The sequence below is a fragment of the Sorghum bicolor genome, chromosome 1 (assembly GCF_000003195.3).
Source record: "Sorghum bicolor cultivar BTx623 chromosome 1, Sorghum_bicolor_NCBIv3, whole genome shotgun sequence".
NCBI classification, from domain to species: Eukaryota; Viridiplantae; Streptophyta; class Magnoliopsida; order Poales; family Poaceae; genus Sorghum; species Sorghum bicolor.
Window position 1 is genome coordinate 13,929,927 of NC_012870.2, and position 11,477 is coordinate 13,941,403.

General features: G+C 41.1%; 1 long non-coding RNA gene across 1 annotated transcript; it reads left to right on the plus strand.

Annotated features, from left to right (window-relative positions):
• LOC110433092 lies at positions 10,130-11,451 on the plus strand. Its single transcript, XR_002450480.1, has 3 exons — positions 10,130-10,250; positions 10,834-10,916; positions 11,045-11,451. It is a non-coding gene; the product is annotated as an uncharacterized LOC110433092 (long non-coding RNA).

Below are 11,477 nucleotides of genomic sequence, written 5' to 3' on the forward strand. Positions count from 1 at the left end.
AGGGCTATTGTAGCACGCGGCGGGTGCCCAGAGCATTCACGTCTTTCACATGTTACAAATAGGATTGTGAATCAATCAGGATACTTCTGTAAGGGATTTTGCATGTCTACAAGGGCTATTGCAGCACGCGGCGGGTGCCCAGAGCAGGAGGAGATCCTAGGTAAAAAATTTGAGAGAAAGCTGCTTGAATATCATCATACTTTGTTTCCCTAGTTGCACATGGATCATGCATCGTCACATCACATTATGCTTTTTAGTGTAAAAAATATTGAACTGCTTTAAGTGTCCCATGCTCTTATTTACTACCCCATGGCGGTCACATTTAGAATATCATGAGGTTTACGAACAAGAATAGACGTTGTTATGAATTGAAGCCCGAACAAGGAAAAAGACTAGTGATACCCCAAACTGTGCTGAACTTTGATGGGTCGTATGGGAACCTTCTAAGCAAGATCTTTTTTCTAAAAGCTATCAATACTCTGCAACTATCTTTTTTCTAAAAGCTATCAATACTCTCTACAACTATCTTGATAACATTTCCAAGCATGCAGCAACTCTAGATGGCAATAACAAGGATAACTGTCATGGTTTCTGATGAGGATGTAAGCTTATTCCAATACGTAAAAGAATTATCTCAAGTTGGCGCAATATGGTCACATGGAGCAAAATGTCTATTCTTATTATGTGTGAGTCAGTCAATCTCCAATGGACGGATCAAAGTGAAACAATGTCATCCTTGTTTTCCTCCAACACCTTAACTTGTTAATAAACCCATACCTAACAAGTTGAGTTATATAGACAAGCTTGTGTATGAGCTTCATGTGTATTAGCTTCCCTCAACTATGTGGTATATAGACATGCATGATCTACCTACTCGTATGCAAGTATGTGCTATCACATGAATCTAACTACTTTACATGCACGTTCATCCAAAATCAAATTTCGTCACGCCTTTTTCCTCCTGCACCTAACTTTGTGCATTGGTGTGGTGTGGCATCCACCCTTTTCCTCATACACGTTCATCCAAAGCAAATTTATTCACACCTTTTTCCTCATGCACCTAACCTTCGTGCATTGGTGTGGTGTGGCATCCACCTTTTTCCTCCTGCACCTAACCTCGTGCATTGGTGTGGTGTGGCATCCAGTTTTAGTGATAACAACGGCTATCTTAGTATTAGGAGGTTCAATGTTAATTCTCACTATGCTAGAAAGAAATTGAATCCTAAAATTCTCTCAATAATTAGAAACATCTAGTTTTTAATTTGACATTCTATAATCATTAGTGCTAAAATAAGCATCTATTATCTATCTATTCTATTCTATTATACTTCTATATTTATATCTATACCTAATAATAAAGAGGCAAAATTTCGGTCACCTAAAGTTTTTGGCCGGCCTATCCGTGTCCGATTTGTTTGCGGCCGGTAGGAATTGGTTTAGGGAAGAGGATGAGAAAAAGGAAATAGAAGACAAGAAAGGGTTCTAGGTGCAAAAGAAAAGAAAAAGGTGAAAGGATCTAAATTGAATTCGAGAAACTCCAGGATTCCTAATGTAAAAGTTAAGCCACGTTAGGCCTCTATTGGACTAAATCTGCCTCGTGGGCCTTTTGCTCCGGTGGACTGGACCAAGCCGTGGCATGAGTTCTTTTTTTTTCTATTCTTATTTTATTTTCCGGTAGAACAACAAACTTGTAAATTATGTGAAAAAATATAGAAATAAAAAAATAAAAAATAGTAAAACTGTCTCATATCCTGATGGAAAGACCTTAGTTTTCTAGAGAGCATAGAAACAATATGTTTTGAAATGCTTGTTTCATCGGCATTTACAACTGATGCATCTTTGTTTTTACTCACTCCTACAGTCAAGAGCATACAATTTCATTATGTCATAATACCAGTCTCTAAAAAGAGAGTAAAACATAAATAATATGTATCATTTTCTTATCATCATTTCTTATAAATATTCGATAGTTTTTCATGCACAGACATATTTGCTAGGCAAAATTTTAGGCTTGTTTTTCCGTCCAACCTTGGATATTGCCGAGTATAAGTGGAGAAAGAAATACATAATTCCAGGCATAAAGATGCTAGAGAGAAAGAAAAGGTGAAAGAGTCTTAATAATTTTTAAAATAAATTATGGTTCCTAATGTAAAAATGTCCAGGTCCAAGTAGACCCCTCCTGTTAGGCTTCTTTTTCAACCCAAGCTAAATCCTTGAAGTTGGGCCACTTTCATTGTGGGTTGGACCATGCAAGACTTTTTTTTTTCTTTTCTTTCATTTTTCTCTTTTTCTATTAAACAAGATCTTGCGAAATTTGCTAAAGATCACATAAAAACAAGAAAAATGTCAAACCAGTTTTGTTTGCTTTATAAAAATGTGATATATCCATAGATGCTATGAATCTTGTTAGGCTATGTTTTTTATATTAAAAAACAAAGATCTTTCAAAATTCACCAAATATCATAAAAAATCCTAAAATATTAAACTAGTTTTGTTCACTTCATAAAAATGTGATCTACCCATAGATGTTATAAATATTGTTAGGTTATGCTTTTTATATTAATGTATTGAATTATCCTTACATATGTTGCATGCATATAGATTTGATGATGATCGAAAATGTGCCTGACCTAGAATACGCGGAGATAGCCGAGGAGTACGATAACTTTCCGCTGTTCAGTTATGGCCAAAGGCAAGTCCCGGTCATATCTCCTACTTTTCAACATTTATTATGTCTGTTTGTGCATTAAATTTTGATTTGAGGAGAAGGATTTACACGGTCTGGTGTAGTTTTGATTAGAAAAAAAATATTTTATCAAAATATGAATTACTCAAGGGTACAACTATTTATTTCATGAATCAAAATGCGCTTTGCAATAGAAGAAAAATATACCAATGTGTATTTTAATTTGATACAAGTTTAATAGGACATTGCTTTATATTACACATATCACAACCATCACAAAATAAATTATAAAAAGATAAAATGTAAGTAGGTATATACCATTCAAGTTATCGCTTTACATGAATATTTAATATATTTTTTTCTCCTAGGTGGAACACACGGTCATATTTGCTAGTTACTATAAACGAGCGAAGAAATTGAAAATAGCCTCTTACCCTGATGTCTCCTACCCATCTTAATTTTTATCCCTTAGATCTACATCAAAATTAGATCCAATGCATCTAAATCGTCCACCGTGATTTGACAAGCAGACCCAGCCCGAAAACTTGCCTTGAATTTTTCTCTCACCGTCCTCTACCCTACCCGCCCACAGTACCCACGCACCAAGATTGACACGCTCATATATAAATCTAAAAGTCATCTCAATCTCGACGTAGTCACACGCTCATATATAAGGCCTTGTTTAGTTTCCAATTTTTTTTTTGGGTACCGTTGCATGTTTGTTTTTATTTAACAATTATTATCTAATTATGGATTAATTAGACTCAAAAAATTTATCTTGCAATTTACAGATAAACTATGTATTTAGTTTTGGTCTTTGACTATATATTTAATGCTTTATGTAAGACCCAAATCTAAAAGTCATCTCAATCTCGACGCTGGGTTGCGCCGCTGCAGTTGGAGCCTGCCTGCCGGTCTGCAGGATACAGCCCGCGCAGCAGCCAAGCCAACAACAGGACTGCAGGACTCAAGAGCTCCGTCAGAAATGGACGTCTCGTCTGGTGGCAGATTAAAATATTCAACTTAGCCTTGTTTAGTTCATCCAAAAACCAAAAAATTTTCAAAATTTTCCGTCACATCGAATCTTGCGGCGCATGTATGGAGCATTAAATATAGTTGAAAACAAAAACTAATTGCACAGTTTACCTGTAAATCGCGAGACGAAGCTTTTAAACCTAATTACTTGACAATGTTTGTCAAATAAAAATGAAAGTACTACAGTGTCAAAATTCAAAAACTTTTCGGATCTAAACAAGGCCTTAGCCAAGCCGGAACGATTTTATATATAGTACAGATACCTTTGGTAATTACTTACTAAAAGTTTCCTAAAATTTCCGTGACTTATAGAGGAGTTGAAACATTTACAGAGATGATATATTGATAAGTTTTGTAAGGAAGCTGAAGCACTTGAAAATTTTGTAAGGTAATATTTATAATTTGTTGGATAAGAATATTGGTTCTGGATGGATAGAAGTGTTCATTAGTGTGCTAAATTTATTTCATGTGAATTAGAGATTCTATATCATAAAAATACCATTGGAATCACTTTAATATTTTTTTTGAAGTAATGAGTTGATCTATTTGATAAGATCCGTGCAGCTCCGTTTTGATCACGCATATTATGCATGCTGATCGGTGATCACCGATTCGATTCGCAGATTCATTTTATTGCGGCAATGATCTATAAGCCTCACTCCGTCGTCCTTCCCATACTTTTCTTTTTACTGTATATGGAAATTAAATATTCGTTTCTTGCAAAGCGATGGCCACAGAGACTTTGCAGCAACGCCAGTATACTTATTTAGGGGCTGTTTAGAGCAACTCCAACCATTATGCAAATGGACTTGGCATTTACCAAAATGTATAAAACTCCAAAAAAAATCCCTCCAATCGTTATGTATTTGGACTTTGCATTTTACATAGCTATGCATTTGGAGGGGGAAACTTGGCATATATGCCAAAGGAGTCCGGCTATGCAAATAGAGATCACGGGATTCTCGGTTCCACCTCGCGGGCTTTTTTCTTCCCTTCGCACGGTTTCCCTTCGCGCCGCCACCACTTCGCGCGATAGGAGAAGCATCGCGCGTCCTCCTTCGCCAACTTGACTGATGGCGGCGACCTGCCTTGACGACGAACTGATGGCGGCGACCGGAAACTGATGGGGAACAGGACCTGATGGAGATCGGTTCTGGAGCCAAGGGGCGAACCTGTACGACGACGAACTGATGGCAAACAGACGACGAACGGGTACGGTGAATGGGAACTAACGGAACGGGAGATCGGTACTGCGAACGGGAACGACGAACTGCGCAGCTCACGATCAGTACTGCGCGGCTGTTTGGCGCGGGAATTGGTGAACGGGAGACGACGACGGACTGTTTGGCGCGGGATCGATTGGCCGCGCGGGAAGGAGTGCCGTGAAACAAAATTTCCGGGAAAAAAAAGATGATAGACTTGGCATTTTGCATAACGGTTGGAGATCACCCGATTTTAGCCTTGCCATTTTCATTTGGGGGTTTGCAATTTGCCTAAAATGCATAACTTCAAATGCATAATGGTTGGAGATGCTCTTAGTTCCCAAAACTTTTGCAGAGTTTTTAAAATTCTTGGTAAATCCAACAGCCTTCTTGGTTTTTTGGTTCACTAGCATGGCCGTCGGAGGTTAATTTAGGAGGTTCTGCCACAATTGCAACCACCTCCAATAAAAAGGTTATAGTTAATCCATGACTTATGGAGGTGGTTGTTTTGTCTGTCCTGGTTAATAGATAAACGGTGATCGTTGTCTTATGCTGTCCACCCCCATTATTTGATTTAAAAAATAAAAAAGGCCAAGTGAGCCCAATCGAGCCCGCCGTCGAGCCCAATTGAGCCCGCAGCCACTAGCTCAAAGGCTCCCTGCCGCCGTCGTATGTAGACCCGCTGTGGCCGGATTTGGACCTATTGTGACTAGACTCCTGCTCGCCATGCTAGCTCCAGATCTGCAAAGGGGAGAGAGGGAAGAATGAGGGAGATGAAGACTGGAAGAGAGAACGAGATTGAAAGAGTTCTGTGTACCTCCGTCGTCAGCCTCGGTGGACCCGTGTCGCCTGGTCCCGCGCGCCACCGCCCGCCGCAAGGTCCCACGACGCTGCGTGTCACACAACCACAAGCCCCAAAGCAGCCGCCCCACGTCGCGACGACTCCCGGCTCCACGCGGCCCCATGCCACGATGACCGCGTGCCTCCCGGCCCCGCAGTAGCCACACGATGCCCAACCACACGCCTAGAGAGACTGAAGAGAGGGAGGCGTCCCTGGAAAGTGGAGAGACTGAGAGAGACCGGAGAGAGAGGGAGGCATGCGAGAGAAGACCGGAGGGAGAGAGGGAGAGCGATGCGGTGGGAGGGGAGGAGCGCGCTACTTTCTGGGGTGATACGTGAAAGGCAAGAGAATAAGGGGCCGGTGAAAAACCCTAACTCCCCTATTTATATAAGTCTGTTAGAGAGTGGGTTGTGGGCTTTAGCTACTAGGCTCCAGTATTTTTAGAGGTGGGCCTTATAGTATGTCTGCCTCCGAAAATAGATTTATGGAGATGGTCACCTTAAAACAACCGGCTCCAAAAATATGTCATTTTTGGAGGCAAGCAAGAGTGGCCGCCTCAGTAAATAAAAAATGCTCGCTTTCGTTTATCGTAGGCATTAACCAAGGTGGTTGAATTTTGTGACCACCTCCGTTAATAAAAGAGCACCATCTTACAAAATCATTTGTGTACTAGTTATATAGCAAGTGGTATCCAAATCTCTAATATTTCATCTGGCAATGTATGTTCTAGCCCGGTGTGCTGCCCAGTACAATATGCATGCATTAGTGCAGATGCCTTTCTCTCGTTGTCTCATGGTGGTTAAGCTAGCAGAAGAGCCCAACGCGTTCCCCTGCCGGGCCAGAGGCCACAACTCATTGTCTCATAGTCAGTGCATTAGCGCTGAATTCCTTGCATTGGTGCAGTCGCATGACCACCATCGTGCGTGGACGTTGCCGTTTGTTTGTCATATATCCACTCTCTAGAAAGAAAAAAAAATGCCAAAAAAAAAACAGGTGAGCATATCACCGCAATCTCAGCTCTTCTCTGCGCCCAACTGTCTATGGCATCCGTCATGTTGTTTGCATCGTAGAGTTACACATATGTGGGCTTCAATTTATGGTTATAGATAATTGGATTAATAACGGCGATGCAAAGTAGAGGAGAATTTGAGGTTAAAAGTGCAACATGGGCCCATATCGTTCTCCTTTTCATTTTCAAACTAGGGATTAGGGAAAGTTGCGCCGCAGCTAGAGTGTAGTGCTGCTGGCGGCAAGCATAAGTACAAAAGGAGGAGGAGCAAGGTGGAAGAGCGTCTGACCACCATGGTGAATACGATGTCAGCGATTGAGCTACTAGTGAATACTGATGAGAGAGCCGAAAGCATCTGCAGTGGTTCCTAATAACTCTTGCCTCCCCTTATCCCATAAACCTGTTATATTGGGGACAACTATGCTTTTTTCTTACTCCAGCAGTTTCCAAATACCTCTCCATTTTATTTGGTGTCCACCAATAATTTTCTTATTTTCTCTCAAATCTCTACTATAATGGACCAATCCAAATTACACTATGTTCACCTAGAAAATTGTCCCCTGTAGAGATGACTTTTTCTCCATACACACCAGATTATACACTAAAAAAACCTCACCTGCGAAATGAACGACCCAGATCTAATATGACGAGGCTTCGTGAAGATCATAGGGCCACATACGATTTGAGGCTTCAACGCACCCTGGAGGCTTCAACGCGCCCCTTCCCCACACCGCGTCGCGCAACTGTGTTTCCGCCTCTGCACCGCGTGGCGTTCGAGCGCCAGGTTCAATTCCCATCCTGCGCTCCATTTTCTTCTCTTCCCAAATAAACGAGATTTGGGGAGGGAGAGAGACCGGCAGGGGAGGCTACAACGAGCACCGAGGAGTGGAGTCCTGACGGCGGTGGTCGTCGAGGTCGTGGAAGCCAAGCCGTCGCTGATGCTTCAACCTCGGAGTCCCTCGTGGAGCTTGAGGCCGCGACTCTACCCTCCCTGTGCGCCTCGCTGATGCCTCCGCTGTGATCTCCACCGCTATTGCTGAGGTGGAGCCTGAATCCATTGACCATATAACCCAATTTTGACATCAAGAGTGCGATCAGGTATTCCCTTCCCTTCCCTTCCTGTTGTGTGAAGCCAAGCACCCGAATCTATCCTTAATTGGGTCTGACCCTGAGTGCGGGGCTTCTAGCAATAGGTGAGTGTTTGATGAAATTCCTGAGAGAATCGTGCTTGCAGTTTTTACAGTGCTCCTTGTTCCATTTCATGCTTATTTTTTGTTCCATGAAAAATATCCGACCAGGATCTATGGATTCTTGAATTATGGTGGCACTGTAGTGTCCATCCCTGAATATATAGGGTGATTGGGGGCGGCCGTGATTTCTCAGGCCTATAGCTAGAACAAAAAATATCTCTACTATAATGGACCAATCCAAATTACACCGTGTCCACCTAGAAAATTGTCCCCTATAGAGATGATGTTTTCTCCGTACACACCAGATTATATACTAAAAAACCCCCACATGAGAAATCAACGATCCAAATCTAATATGACGAGGCTTCATGAAGATCATAGAGCCACAGACGATTTGAGGCTTCAACGCACCCCCGAGGCTTCAACGCGCCCCTTCCCCGCACCGTGTCACGCAACTGCGTTTCCACCTCCGCACTGTGCGGTGCTCGAGCGCCAGGTTCGATTCCCATCCTGCGCTCCATTTTCTTCTCTTCCCAAATAAACGAGATTTGGGGAGGGAGAGAGACCGGCAGGGGAGGCTACAACGAGCGTCGAGGAGCGGAGTCTTGGCGGTGGTGGTCGTTGAGGTCGAGGAAGGAAGCCAAGCCACCGCTGATGCTTCAACCTCTGAGTCCCTCGTGGCGCTTGAGGCCGCGACTCTGCCCTCCCTGTGCGCCTCGCCGATGCCTTCGCCGTGATCTCCACCGCTATTGCTAAGGCGGAGCCTGAATCCATCGGCAATATCTATCCTGCTGTGTGAACCCAATTTTGGCATCAAGAGTGTGATTAGGTATTCCCTTCCCTTAATTGGGAAGCTTCCTGCTTTGTGAAGCCAAGCACCCGAATCTATCCTTAATTGGGTCTGACCATGAGTGCGGGGCTTTTAGCAATAGGTGAGTGTTTGACGAAATTCCTGAGAGAAACGTGCTTGCAGTTTTCACAGTGCTCCTTGATCCATTCCATGCTTCTTTTTTGTTCCATGAAGAATATCCGACCAGGATCTATGGATGTCTTGAATTATGGTGGCTCAGTAGTGTCCGTCCCTGAATATATAGGGTGATTGGGGGCGGTCGTGATTTCTCAGGCCTATAGCTAGGAAAAATAATAATATTTGATGTGGGATGGATCGTTTGGTACTTTGATTATTTGTTTCATAAAATATGTATTGTTGTTTATAGGATAAGAGAACGAAATGATTTTTGTAATGTCATATTTACTTGAGTTTTGACTGTTTGGTGGCTGCATTGTGTGTATGGCCACAACAATTAAAGAAATACTCCATATATCCTAAATTATAAGACGTTTGATTTTTTTTACCCCAAATTTGACCACTCGTCTTATTCAAAAAAAATTATGCAAACATAATCGAATTCAAGTGATTTTTGAAGAATTTTTTATTAATAAACCAAGTCACGACAAAAGAAGTGGTGAGCAAAAAATGATCTCTCTTTGTTTCTTTTTCCTCTGTGCAAAACCGTTGGTCCAAGACTTGGGAAAGGAATCTGTCTGCTGCTATCAGATCTAATCCAACCAAATAGGAGCGAAGCATGTGGAGGGTAGAAGATGGACTGGCGGCTAGTAACTCATGAACAGGATCGTCGCTGCCATTCCATCGCCTCCTACGGTGCAGTCCTCGCGCCCCTCACCATGCAGTCGCCCCAAGGTATGCAGTTGCTTCCTCAGTCCTGTCCTAAAGATTTCGGAGAAGCCCCATTGGCCTGCTTGATCTGTGGTTTTTTAGATAAATAAATTGGTAGACATGATTGCATATGGTTTATTAGTCTATATATGTTCATTGATCTTAAACATATTTTTCTCCAAAATTAGACTTTTGGCCAGCTTCTTGTCATGACGAGAAAAATGATCCTTCCACCATAGCACTCCAGACTACTCCGAATTACACAAAATGGTATATTATTTAGGCTTTAAATTTTAGGTATAATTTATTGATTTTTATTGGAGGAACTGTTTAATTGGTTTATTCTGAGTGACACTGCCAATATATAGTTCACTGAGATGAAGTAGAAAGAAAGAAATTATACTATGTTTCTCACCACATTCTAAATATTCTATAAATATTTTATCTTTGGTACTTTTCTATTGACTGATCAAACATTGTTCTCTTGCAGAAAAATGCTTTTTTCAAGGTGAAACTTTGAGCCACGAGATGCAGTTTTGTGTCTCTCACACATGCTTTAATAAATGGCTTGTGATATTCTTATCATTACTATTCATGCCGTTGGTGAAGGTATCAGCTAAAATAATCGCTTAATTTCTAGTTTGATTTTATAAGCCTTAATTGCCTTTAGTTATTAAATGTCTGCCCATATAGCTTATGAAGTTCACTTCTTGTCTTCACTTGCTAAGTTTTGAATGTAGAATATACTCTACCCAGTTATAAGCACTACCTAGTTGTAAGCAGTGAATGAAGTACAGAAAAATTACCAAACAAAATTTCCAAATCAACTATTGTGTCACTCCATGTAGCCGAAGAGTGCAAGGTGAAAATAAAAGGCGGGTTCCACAGGTAAGGGGGGTGCGGTAGATAATCACCATTTTGTATACTCAAGTTCCATGCCTTTTTAATCCATTTATTAAAAATTTCTTTTAGACTGATTTATATATGTGGATTTTTTCTGACATTTTAATGGAGTAACATTGTCTGGCAATTGATAAATATAAATATGATTACCTACACTTGCTATGTCTATTAGCAGCTCTGCTGGATACCATTGTTCAGAAATAGACAATTGTTTTTCTGAGGATGAGATGAAACATAGCGGCGTCTTTACTAGATGTGCTTTATTGAATCTTTTGTTTCCTTTCTACAGGATGCAAGGAAAAGAGGTTTCCGACAACAATCCTTGCTGGATTTCGTCTTATTCTTGGTTCAGATGGCAAACAGTTCCCATTGGTAGAGCTATGTATTGTACTTGATGAGGCTAAATCTCGGAGCAATTAGAGCTACTTGATGAGGTTTCCAACAACAATCCTTGATGAACTGTCTACTTTCTAATGGGGAACATTGTTCATTAATTTCAGGTTTGGGATGCAACAAATATATGATCGAGCAGTATGCAAATGGAATGTGCAAGCACTCTATTCTATCAACTCATGATTGCTGGAGCGAACTCTGGTTGTAACTTGTGATTTGTCTGTATTCCATGTTCTGACAAAATTATTAGTTTTGGTTTTTGCTGATATCCTGCATGGATCTTGGCCTGAGTAAGATAGGAGTAACATCCTTGGGCTTAAAATCATGGGATTTTATTATAAAGGCAACATATTTTACTAATAAAAGTTTTCTCTTCTGTATTGCATGGACTTGCTTCATCTGTAGAACATGCCTTTGGTATTTTGTCAACCCTTTCTTCATTGGTGATCTTCACATGTATATGCAATGACTGCTTGCTGAGCATGCATGCCCTAAATCCTGGTCAACTAAACTTCCTATTATATTTGTATGGTTATGTTT